Source organism: Rhagoletis zephyria, unplaced genomic scaffold, assembly GCF_001687245.7.
Source record: "Rhagoletis zephyria isolate East Lansing unplaced genomic scaffold, Rhagoletis_zephyria_1.1 Rzeph_scaffold_00034, whole genome shotgun sequence".
NCBI classification, from domain to species: domain Eukaryota; kingdom Metazoa; phylum Arthropoda; class Insecta; order Diptera; family Tephritidae; genus Rhagoletis; species Rhagoletis zephyria.
The window spans coordinates 499,743-512,981 of NW_016157118.1; the positions used below are offsets into that span (position 1 = coordinate 499,743).

The 13,239-nt window shown below is 36.0% G+C and overlaps 1 protein-coding gene and 1 long non-coding RNA gene across 7 annotated transcripts in view; both read left to right on the forward strand.

The window, feature by feature from the left end:
• LOC108364849 (neural-cadherin-like) overlaps window positions 1-13,239 on the forward strand; it is a 539,754-nt gene that overhangs the window by 274,468 nt on the left and 252,047 nt on the right. The gene's annotated exons all lie outside the window — the stretch shown is intronic.
• LOC108364887 (uncharacterized) overlaps window positions 13,051-13,239 on the forward strand; it is a 17,683-nt gene continuing 17,494 nt past the window's right edge. The window contains exon 1 of the long non-coding RNA XR_001847840.1: window positions 13,051-13,061. This is a non-coding gene — a long non-coding RNA (uncharacterized LOC108364887). The remainder of the gene's footprint in view (window positions 13,062-13,239) is intronic.

Below are 13,239 nucleotides of genomic sequence, written 5' to 3' on the forward strand. Positions count from 1 at the left end.
CATATGTGAAAGACGCGAAATTATCCATATGCACACTTTCGTTAGAAAACCGAAATAATGCATATAACAAAAACCGAAATAATGCATGCATGCACAGTTTCGGTTGAAAACCGAAATAATGCATATGAAAAACCCGAAGTAATGCATACATGCACAGTTTCGGTTGAAAACCGAAATAATGCATATGAGAAAATACCGAAATTATGCATATGCATACTTTCGTTTTAAAAGCGAAATAATGCATATGAAAAAAAACGAAGTAATGCATACATGCACAGTTTCGGTTTAAAACCGAAATAATGCATATGGTAAAAACCGAAATAAAGCATACATGCACAGTTTCGGTTGAAACCGAAATAATGTCTAAATGCACAGTTTCCATATGCGCAATTTCGGTGCCCCATCGAGGTGGGGCTGGAAGCAGGTGAGTGTGCAATGGGAGTCTTCGCTGATATTGAGGGGGCGTTTGACAATGCTACTTTTGACTCCATGTGCTCTGCGGCCAGAAGACATGGTGTAAACAAAACCATCATAAGGTGGATGCACTTCATGCTATCAGGAGAAGCTAGCCTTTATACCATAGCAGAAGTTGGGAGAGGATGCCCTCAGGGCGGGGTGCTCTCAGCTCTCTTGTGGTGTTTGGTAGTGGACTCCCTACTAACGGAAATGCAAGACTTCGTTCACATCCAAGCTTGCGCGGATGATGTCTGTGCACTGTCATCAGGTAAATCTCTCATGGAGGTTTGTGTTAAGACACAGAGAACCCTGAATAAGATTGATGAATGGTGCACTTAACAGGGTATTGCTGTCAATCCCAGCAAGACAACCCTAGTCCTGTTTACGCGGAAGAGAAAATTGGAAGGCCTCAACCTTCCAGTGCTTAGAGGCGTAAACTTAAGCCTTCCCGTGAATGTGAAATATCTAGGGGTAACTCTAGATACGAAGCTGGCATGGAAAACTCACGTCGAGCTGAAGGTAAATTGAGCGATGAAAGTTTTCGGACAGTGTCGAATAACCTTTAGCAAGACCTGGGGTCTGAGACCGGCTATGGTATTTTGGATATACATAGCTTTAGTCTGGCCAATCGTCACGTATTCTGCTATAGTATAGTGACGCAGAACTATGGGCAAAACCATGGCTTCTGTGCTAAACAGGCTACAAAGGAGTGTATGTATAGGTATTACAGGCGCCATGAGTACAACGTCAGGAAGGGCTCTTAATGCTTTGTTGAATTTGTCGACTCTGGATTAGAGGTTTACGCCGACAGACTTTGCGGCGGCGGCGTGGTCAACTTCAAAAATATTCGGCGGCGGCGGCGACGCCGGCGCGTTTGGAAACGCCGGCGCTATTGCTCATAAGGTAGATTTCAAAGAGCCATGAGGCTACTAATCTTATCATTTCAACTCGTCAGCGTTAGGCATTCGCGATGCCAATTATTCTGTTATTATAATTCTATTTATTTCTTTATTGAATTAGTTTTAAATTTAAATATTGTTACTTCCTACTTGAATTAAAATGTTGAGTGTCTGGCGCTGATTGATGGGCGAACAGAAGAAGGTCTGAGGTATATACATACATAATCACACGGATCTCTATGTTCTCTACAGATCCGTTTATGCTATTGAAATTTAAAGAAATAAAAAAATTTTAAAAGTTTAGTTGTTGGGGTAATTTATGTCGCTCTCAATAAATTTTTGCAATAATCTTATCAACCGTTATATTAAATTACGGAGTTCCTACGATTTTTTGCGGATTACATATTGAAAACAAGGTTGGTCTACTTTTTTCCAAAAGTTTAACCCATCAACTCGAACCAGAATGGGCCTTTTTGACCCACTGTTGGAAAAAATGGCTTATAGATGGTTAACATTTCCACTAAAATATGAAGCGCCAAATTTTTCTAACGAGAACCGAATGTAATGAAAAACAAGTAAGAGCAGCGCTGTCTTCGGCTATGCCGATGGCTTCATACCTTTCATGAACATCTACAAATTTTACTTTGACAGATTACTGCTTTTGAATACATCTGCATACATCGATAGAGGAGTTACATACCTATATAAAAAATCGCATCTGAACAATCAGAGGTATTGAAGATATACCTTATATTAGCACCAATCTAAGTGATTTTCACTGCTATGTGATCGGTATGTAAACCGGTAACACAATTTATTGGGTTTAGTTTCCTACATAAAGATATATCGCAAAAACTGGTATCTGAACAATCAGTGGTATAGGAGATAAAGCTTATACAGCATAGATTTTGACGATTTTCTCAGTAGACTTTGTATTATTATTTATAAAATATCTTACGAAATTTATCGTTTTAGCTGTCCAAATAAAGGAGTTTTACAGTAAAATCCCATATCTGAACAATCAGATGTATGGAAGATACATATATGTTATAGTCACCCGATCCTTGTTATTTTCACTGTAAGTATTCTGTTAATAATGAGTGAAAATGGTGCGAAATTTCATGTTCCTAGCTGCATAAATGGAGGAGTTATGATAAAAGACCTCATATCTGAACAATCAGTTGTATGGGGGCTGCAGGTTATAGTTACCCGATCTTTGTTATTTTTTCTGTTGATAATGAGTGGAAATAGCGCAAAATTTCATGGTCCTAGCTATATAAATGGAGGAGTTATAACGAAAAATCTCATATCTGAACAATCACTTGTATGGGAGCTATAGGGTATAGGTACCCCATCTTTTTAATTTTCACTGTAAGTTTTCTGTTGATAATTAGTGAAAACAGTGCGGAGTTTCATGTTCCTAGCTATATAACGAAAAATTTTATATCTGAACAATCAGTTGTATGGGAGCTATAGGTTATAGTGACCCGATCTTTGTAATTTTCACTGTAAGTATTCTGTTGATAATGGGTGCAAGTAATGCAAAATTTCATTTTCCTAGCCGCATAAATGGAGAAGTTATAACGAAAAATCTCATATCTGAACAATCAGTTGTATGGGAGCTATATGTTATAGTGGTCCGATTCTTCCGGTTCCGACAAATGATTAATACATTATAAAAATACGCCCACCCACCAAATTTTATCCGCATATCTCGAAAACTAAGAGACTAGATTGCATACAAACAGACGAACAGACAGACAGACGGACATGGCTAAATCGACTCAGCTCGACGTTCTGATCATATAAGTATACATTTTAATGGGTCTATCTCTTTTTATTCTGGTACTTACAAACATCGGACCAAAGTTATAATACCATTTCATGCTCATGAAAGGTATAAAAATACATAGAAAAATCAACTTGTCCTTATTATATCTCCACTAATTGAGGAGTTAGATGCAAAGAGGCCGCTTCTATTAAAACTGCTTTCTGAGAGATTGGCGTTAAAGTTTTTGTTGTGTTATAACTTTCTTGTTGTGTAGTAGGTGTATAAAAAGTAGTATTGTTGTAGTATTGAAAAGAATTGTCTACTGCGGAAAAAAATCGTTAGATTACCAGTATTCGACCCTAATTTAAATGTAATAAACGCTTTCGTCGAAAAATATGTTACCTATGTTTTTTCTGGGTTACGCTCTTTTTGGAAAAACAAAGAAGATCATATTCTTGTCTAATGACCCAAATTATGCAAAAAAACTAATTTAAAAATGTAATTTTCATTTCGTAAAATTGTGTTTTTATACAAGTAGTATTTAGTTCCTTCAAACGATGTATTCAATGTACATACATAATGAAAATTTTGTACAAAATTCCTTAGGCGCCGAACGCCGCCGCCGCCGCCGCCGCCCCGGTATTTTCGTAACTCGGCGGCGGCGCGTGAGGAATGACAAAAAACGGCGGCGGCGGCGGCGGCGGCGTGGCTCGGCGGCGTATACCTCTACTCTGGATTTAGCGATCCAAGAGGAGGCAATGAAAACGATGTGCCGACTGCACTCTTTTGGTCTGTGGCACGACGAGAGCAATATCCTTTGTTTTTGGCACTAAATAAAATTGTTAGTTTTCTATTTTTCTACACTTAAGAAGTCGTTAGGGTCATTCGAGATTTGTTGTATGTATGTATATATCCCTTAATTTTGTATTTGTGGTATTTATAGGTTATGGTAGACAATGCAGTAAATCTTGGTTTAGCAATTCAATGTAAAATATTACCGCATTATCTACCAAAAACCTCAAACGCCACAGGTGTTCCCCAAGGTAGCCTTCTGGGGCCACTTTTGTTCGTTCCCTTTATAAAAGACACGTATACATTGTTGGATGTTTCTTTTCTGCATAAAGACATAATCATGTCAATTGGTGCCATATCAACACACTTTTCTTAAAGGCTAACAAATGTTTTCATATATCCATCCACAAGTGCTCAAACATTATTTATCTAACTACAAAAAAAAAGCAGTCCGTTCCCTCTGTTGAAGAACTTGTTGACTAATGTGTTCTTTTTGATGGAAACTCTAGACATAGAGATGGAAAGTTCAGCGCTATCGAAAGCAAATAACGTAGTACACAGAAACACACTAAATTAAATTCTTGCATGAGAAAAGACAAATGTTAATACAAAAACTGAAAATGTTTCCCAAGCCCTGAGGTTTTTTTAGCAAAGTCTGAGCCCCGAGATTTGATCGGAAATGGTAGCGCGCACAGGTAACCACTACACCAGCGGCCACCATATTCTGCCAAAATTGATTAAGCGGGTCAGTCAGCGTAACATTGGCGATGAATTTGTTTAATATAGATTTCTACACTTCTTTTTATTCATTTAAATTCATTCAACAAATGAAACCCTGATTTTTTTATGTAAATTTTATTGGGAATGTTAAAATATAGCTATAAAAATTTATAATAATTTACCTCATTAATTTTTCTATTTGTAACCGACTTCAAAAAAAGGAGGAGGTTATCAATTTATCGGATTTTTTTTATGTATGTTACCGCATAACTTTGGACCAGACCACATTAACCGATTTCGATAATTCTTTTTCTGGTGCCTCAGGGGAGGTACCATACCAATTTGGTTTAGATCCGATCATTGGATCATAAAAAAATTAACGGTACTTCTAAATTTGTATATAACAATTGAAGTAGGTTGTGTTTTTTGCTTAAAAATTACTTGTTATTGTAACAATTGAGTTGTACCGAGCCCTACAAAGGAATTTATATTTTGCGTAAAGTTTATTATGAGCTCATTGAAGAGTTAAAACACAAATTTGTTAGTTACCTTAATTGCATGCAAATTTTAAAATGCGACTGCGTCTTTACACAAAAATCCACTCCCCATAGCTCGTACATGCGTACGCCCATGCTTATGTCTATAGTTTTTTGTTTTAATTAATTTGAGTTATACGCTTATCTAAACATAGCATAAAAAACAGTTTCAAACTGCAAAACTTTTCAAATATTACCATAGAAAAAAGGATACACAAAAAATTGTAATGCATTTCAGAGGAGTTTGCCTTGCATCATAACTTTTTTCAGGTATACTTATTTGCTCGGCATATTTCGTTTGGGGCTTCCTCTTATTTGTTTGCTAAAATCACTCTGGCGTCCACTTGCATTTTCGCACGGATATTTTCTCATACTACATGTGCACTTCATTTTGCGGCAGAGCACAGCAATAATTCATAAAACCAAATTGCATATCCAGCTAACCAGTGTTGCCATGTTTTAAATTTGAAAAAGCACTAAAACCCAAGAAAAATCGCGTTTTTTCGAAAAAAGCACCAAATTTTTATTGGAGTATTTAGTGGACTTTGTATACATGAAAAAATTTACTGTGGGGATGCCGATTCAAATTAATAAAGATCAATGTTTTTAGCTCGACACTGGAATTTATTCTGTTTTCTATAAATTCAAATATTTTCGTTCAAGCGACGTTAAGATTCTTGTTCTTATTTTCTAATTTGTGTCCAGCGTTGCCGTTTCGCTTAGATCTAAACAAAATTTATTAATTGTTACTAACTGTTTAAATGTTAAAATTTTCTTCGTTTTGCTTAATTTTTTCTACAAATTCTTCCAAACGAAGGCAAAAACCAGAAATGAAGTTTCATGAGCTATGTATGTGGTAGTTTAAGTCTAAACTGCAGTCTCTTATGTGCTAAAGAAACATAAGGAACTTTTCTTTCCGACCGCTTAAAACCTGGAACGTAACGAAATTTGATTTTCCTTTTTAATGTGTCTTATTTGGGCGTATTATCCACTGGCGCATAGTGGGAAAAATATTTTTGTGTCAAAAAAGCTGTATACTCCTCAAATCCCACCCGATTTTGATTATTCTCTATATTGTTGGTAAACATATGCTCGCTCGCCTATGATCGTCATTGTGACACATGGTGTAATGAACTGAAGGTGGCGCATTCCCGAAACCGCTACTTTAGTTTTGCCGACTTTGACGTTTATGGCAATACGTAAACAAACTTTTTGTTTAGAACCAAGCGCAAACGTATTGAAAACGTATTGTGTACTTTCAAGTGAAAATCGAAGTAATTCGTGCGTTCTAAAGTAAAAAACGTTTATTTGTAATAAAAACTTTATAAAAATGTCGTGTCGTGTTGAATTGCAGCAGCCGTAGAGGTAAAGCCCCCAAATGCAGTTTTTTTCACTTTTTATACCCGAGCGCACTTGTGCACAAGGGTATATTAATTTTGTTACCATAACGGTTGTTTTTAACAGCCAAAACGAATCGAGATAGACATAGACAAATGTATACATAAATGATCAGGATGAAAAAATAAATCGATTAAGCCATGTCTGTCTGTCCGTCCGTCTGTCCGTCTGTCCGTCTGTCCGTGTACACGATAACTCGAGCAAAAATTGAGATATCTCAACGAAATTTGGTATGTAGGTTTCCCTTAATCCAAGGTAGGTTGGTATTGAAAATGGGCGAAATCGGACTTTAACCACGCCCACTTCCCATATAACGGTAATTTCCAGAAATACGAAAACTGCGATATTTTAGTAACTACTGAAGATAATTCACTCAAAATTGATATTTACAATAATTTTTAGACGAAAAATAAGAATATTATAAATTTTTGGAAAATGGGCGTAGCCACGCCCACTTATGGTTACATGTGTATATCTTGGTAACCGCTGCACCAATTTCTTCCAAACTTGGCACAGTTGTTGGCCTTCGCACAACATACCAAATGGCCGAAAATTTTTAAAATCGGACAATAACCACGCCCACATCCCATATAACGGTAATTTAGAGAAATACAAAATCTTCGATAAATCAGTAAATATTGAAGCTAATTTATTCAAAATTGATGCTTGCAACAATTCTTTACCAAGAAATACGTTTATGGTAAAATTTTGGAAAATGGGCATGGCACCGCCCACTTATGATCACATATATGTATATCGGTAACCGTTCTACCAATTTGTACCAAACTCGGTGTGGTTATTGTGCTTGCCACATATAAGCAAAACGTTGAAAATTATTGAAATCGCACTAAAAATTAAATTTAGTAAATTTCAGAAATGCTTGAAACTTCAATATTTCGAAATTGAAGGACGCTAATTTACTCAAAACTGATACACCCCGGCTTACCATCTAGCGGTAGGTTTCGTAAAGGTGAAAAAACATATATTTAATACTTGCGCCGGGTATTTAATGTTCGGCTCCGCCCGAACTTAGACTTTCTTTCTTGTTTATTATCACTTTTTCGGCACCTGCAATACAAACGCAAAAATTCTAAATAGTTAATTAATAAGACCTATTCTTTTGAACACATTTCAAGAGTGGTTTTATATTTTTTGATAACGTTGTGCTTAATTTGCTATAATCAAAGATGGCTTGAGAAATTGGTGAATCGTGAAGAAAACACGTTTTCTCACTGCAAATTCACAACTGTCAACTCATTGTTCTTCGCCATATCCTTTGTTTACCCATTGCCACAAATGTCATTCTGCGGGAATGCGCAATCTTGTATTCTATCGTTCTTGATTGTGACATGATTTTGTTTTGATTTTTGTAAAGTTTCTTACAAAACTTACGATTGCTATAAATTTTGCCCCCTTTTTGTTAAGATTTACAGCTTTGGTGTCTTCAAACTAAAAACAAAAGCACCAAAAAACGCACCAAGCACTAAACTCGAAAATTTTCGCGTTTTGAATAAAGACAATCACTAAATTTAGTGCGAAAAGCACAAGTTGGCAACAGTGCAGCTAACACACAGCCAAACCGAAACCAACGCATCATCAATATGTATGAGATTTTGCCTTTCTGCACACTGGTCGACCAATCATACATGTATGCACATTAGACTGCATCACCAAAAAAAGTTGCGGTTTTTCCGCCGGGATTACAAAATTTATTATATTTTAAGACGTCCACCAAAATATTTCGGAAAAATATTAAGATTTAAGCGAGCTGGACCGATTTGAAAATACCTCCAAAAATGGAGTTTTTTATGAATAAAAATAGTTTCTTAAAGAACTTTTTGAAAAAAGTCCCCTGAGATGACAAAACAAATTAGGCTTAAAAATTCTGCATAAAAATATTTAAAAATCTTTTCAACGGAATCGCAATAATGAGATTTTTGATGCTGTTTTTTTTTTTACTTTTTTCAAAGATTGATTTACGAAAAACTTAAATAACTGGGCCAAAACTATTCTGATTTAGACTTGTTGGATCTCGGTAGAAAGGTATTTTCCCACTATTTTTATTTGTGTGCAAAAAAAGTCATTCGTCTCCCAATATATATTTTTTTCAAATACGAACACATCTTAATTCAACTTTGAATGATATTCGTTCATCCTACCTTTCTCTTTCATCTTCTGAATGAGTTTATTAGCAAAGAAATAAAAAGGGTGAGAAAATACCTTTCCAATGATGTGTCACAAGTCTAAAGCGGGAGAGTTTAGGTTCAGTTATTCAAGTTTTTCCTATACTAATTTTTGAAAAAAGTTAAAAGCAGCATCAAAAATCTCATTATTACGATTACGTTCAAAATTTTTTTTAAATTTTTAAAAAATATTTTTACGCAAATTTTTTAAGCTTAAACCGTTTTGTCATTTGAGGGGATTTTTTCAAAAAAAATCTTTAAGAAACTATTTTTATTCATAAAAAACTCCATCTTTGGAGGTATTTTCAAATCGGTCCAGCTCACTTAAATCTTAATATTTTTTCGAAATATTTTGGTGGATGTCTTAAAATATAATAGATTTTATAATTACAATGGAAAAACAGTACCGATTTTTTTTTGTATGGGGAGTGATGCAGTCTAATGCACATACTATGTTTATGCTTCTTTCTACTCGGGTCAATTCAACCCACATGCATAAACACCTTTTTGATCGAGTTAGCAAGTCTATTCGGGTGGAATATACATATGTACACATCGGTACAAATCTAGGCTCGGGTTATGCACGGGTTTAGAGTCGAGTTAAATTACAATTTTAATTAATGCTCTGAATTAATAATAATAATAATAGATTGGCGCTTACACATATGTTAGTGTTTGGCCGAGCTTCTCCTCCGATTTGTGGCGTGCGCCTTGATGTTGTCACACAAAGCGGAGGGACCTACAGTTTTACGCAGACTCCGAACGGTGATTGTATTTTTATGAGAACCTGTTTTTTCATGGCAGAAATATACTCGGAGGTTTGCCATTGCCTGCCGAGGGACGACCGCTGTTAAGAAAAAACCTTTTTTTCTATATTTTTGCGATGTTGCTTTGACCAGGGTTTGAACCCAAGCATTGTGGAGTAGAAGCGCGCACTGCTTACCACTACACCACAGCGGCCGAATTAGACGGAGCAAAAAACGATGAGTACGAGTCTCTAAATTACTTAATCGATATTATGAAATGAAAAATTCCTTCTGCGATTCAATCGTTTTATTTTATGCAACAAAAAACTAATGGTGAAAAACAGCTGATTGGCAGTTCAACTAAATAAAACAGAATTGCACTTGAAATTAAATTCGCGTTGAAAGTTTACCGAGTAGAAAAGAAGCATAAACATGATAGTAGTTTAGGGCTGCCAGACGACCTTGTTTTCCAGGATTTGTCCTGATTTAAACAAATTGACCTCGTATCCTGGTCCACATTTAAATTGTCCTGGTTTTTTAATGAAGGTCAATGCAGACACACATCTCATTTTTAGCAGATTTTTGCTTAAAAAAAGCAATATTAGTCGAAAATCGATAATGAAACTTTTTTCTAACATGTTGAACAATATCTGGTAAGTTTACTTTCTTTCCGTTTAGTTTATTCGGTTAAAATCTAACTTTGTATCTTCAGGCAAATGCCAAAAGAGTGCAAGTTCCTGAACAGGCACACGGCTGAGGGGTCACACACACTACGCAGTAGATAACTTCAGGAGTTAAAATCTCTTCCAAAGGCCTTTCTGAAAGTCATTCCTTTCTCCTTCCTTTCTTGTACGGAGTGGCACAAAATGAAGGGCTTCTGCTTTCCCTACTCAAAGAAGAGCTTCCAGAAGGGTATTTTTACCTACCTCAGTCCTTATTAGGTCTTTTATAATAGCTTCACTTCAGACAGCCTACCTAAATTATCTTTAGGTTATGGATATCTAAAATGGCAAAAATGATCACGAAGCGCATTGTAGGATACATATGTGGAAATTTGTTAATGGTGGTAAGGCAAGCATTCAAGATCACGTTAAGAGCGCCAAACATTTTTCCAAGTTACGTCATTTCAAGAGATTTCTCTTTCTTTTCTTTTATGATTCAGAACTTGGGCGTTTCATCATCATCAACCATTCAGCTCTACGGATTGTGCCACAAAAATACATTGCTTATAATATCAGAAAATACTTCAAAATAATGCAACACCAGAACCAAAGAAACTGTATAGGGAATAAGTGTCTTGGCCGCTGCTGTGTAGTGGTAATCAGTGCGCGCTTCCACTCCGCGGGACGTGGGTTCAAGCCCTGGTCAAAGCAACAACGCAAAAACATGTAGAAATACGGTTTTTTCTTAACAGCGGTCGCCCTTCGGCAGGCAATGGCAAACTTCAGAATGTATTTCTGCCATAAAAAAACAGCTTCTCATAAAAGTACAATCGCCGTTCGCAGTCGGCGTAAGACTGTAGGTCCCTCCCCTTTGCATGACAACATCAGGGCGCACGCCACAAATCGAAGGAGAAGCTCAGCCAAACACTAACATATGTATAAGCGTCAATCTATTATTATTATTAAGTGTTCTGGTCGATGGTATAAGGACTATACAGTCCTACATGTAATAGCTGCTTCGTCGTTATAATTATGACACAACGATTACACTTCCGCACAATCGGTTGTGATATTTCACTTCTTTCGGCGTTTAAATATTTACGAAGAGCAAGTATTTTCTGTTTTATTGTTGAAATTTTCACAAGAAAGTGTAAATTTAAAAATATTTCAAATTATGAACTGTGCTGCAATAATTCCAGACATAATTTTTCAATAATTTACCTCTTTGTATTTTCCTAATATGTATTTTGAGCATGCGCACGGAGGGACTTTAAAATCTATATTTAACTTTTAATTAATTACTTATTCACTTTTTAACCATTTCCACAATTTTTATGGATGAAATAATTGATTTTATTAATTTTAAATAAAACGTAAAAAAACAATGTCTGCAAAATGATTAGTAAACGACAATATCGTTTCCAACCGTTGCTGCATCTTCTACGATTTGCCGATAACGACAAGTGTGGCAGACGTTCCTTGAAATGCATGTGCGCGGGCATTCGAGGGCGAGCCGATAACGCATGTGATTGGATGAAAATGGTGCAGAAAGCCTAAGTACAGCATAATGTAAGCACACCACGCTTTTTCACAACGAAATAGAAACTGATAGTTGCGTTCCAGATGCTTCACGATTTGCAGGTTTTTACAGGAAGTCGTTCCAGGTGACCACCTCCCATAAGGTTTATTAATGGAGAAAACAGCTGTTCCTGCAAATCGTGAATTTCGTGAATATCGTGAAGCATCTGGAACGCAACTGATATATGTACCAGTGAGTACACACATGTAGTAACATGATTTTGCCAACACCGCCAAATGGTTCGCCAAATGGAATTACGAGTACATACACATACACTGAGGGAAAAAATTTTAGAATTAAAAAAAACATGCTAAATTTAACAAGTAAGAAAGTCTAAGTTCGGGCGGAGCCGAACATTAAATACCCGGCGCAAGTATTAAATATATGTTTTTTCATCTTTCCGAAACTTTCCGCTAGATGGTAAGCCGGGGTGTATCAATTTTGAGTAAATTAGCGTCCTTCAATTTCGAAATATTGAAGTTTCAAGCATTTCTAAAATTTACCCTTATATGAGAAGCGGCCGTTATTTTAGTCCGATTTCAATAATTTTCAACGTTTTGCTTATATGTGGCAAGCACAATAACCACACCGAGTTTGGTACAAATTAGTAGAACGGTTACCGATATACATATATGTGATCATAAGTGGGCGGTGCCACGCCCATTTTCCAAAATTTTACCATAAACGTATTTCTTGGTAAAGAATTGTTGCAAGCATCAATTTTGAATAAATTAGCTTCAATTATGAAAAAGAATCCGTGCAGTGAAAATGCTTCATTTCAATACGGGCGTATTTGATTTGAATATTTCTATTATACGTAGTGTATGCATAATGAAAAAATCCATTTTGTTAAGAATTTTCACTTGATTTAAAAACGAACATTTTTAAACGGTAATCAAATAAATTTTTTTTATTCTTACAACGCGTTTTTTTCTCAGTGTGCACACCACTCCTGATAATTTAATGGGCGAATATAGTATATAAAGCACCATACATAGTGCGAACTGTTGTGCCGGCACGCGGCAGCAATTATTTACATCAGTGTTGCCAAACATGGGCTTTTCCTACCAAGACTGGTAGTTTTTTATTCCATTTGGTAGGTTGGTAGGCTTGATTGGATTTTGGTAGGTTTCAGGACAATGAGTAATAGTTATTTGCGAAAAATAGAAAATATGTACGTATCTCCAAACATTTTAGCAACCATTTTTACACAAATATTTCACCGGTGCGTTTGTATAATGGCGGCCACAAACATGTAAATATACCTGATTTCTAAGTACAAACGTATACCTTATTATTGCCTGGGCGTTGACATTTGTGTACCACAAGTAAACAAAGAATAGAGCGAAAAGAAGAACGAGTTGAGACTGCCAAAGCAGTTCACTTTACAGCGAAAAACGTGTTTTAATTTTGCTAAATGCGAAAATATTGCATTTTTCACCTAATCTATTAGAGAACAGTGAATATTTTAGTGCACTCCATTGCTTTGCAATTGAG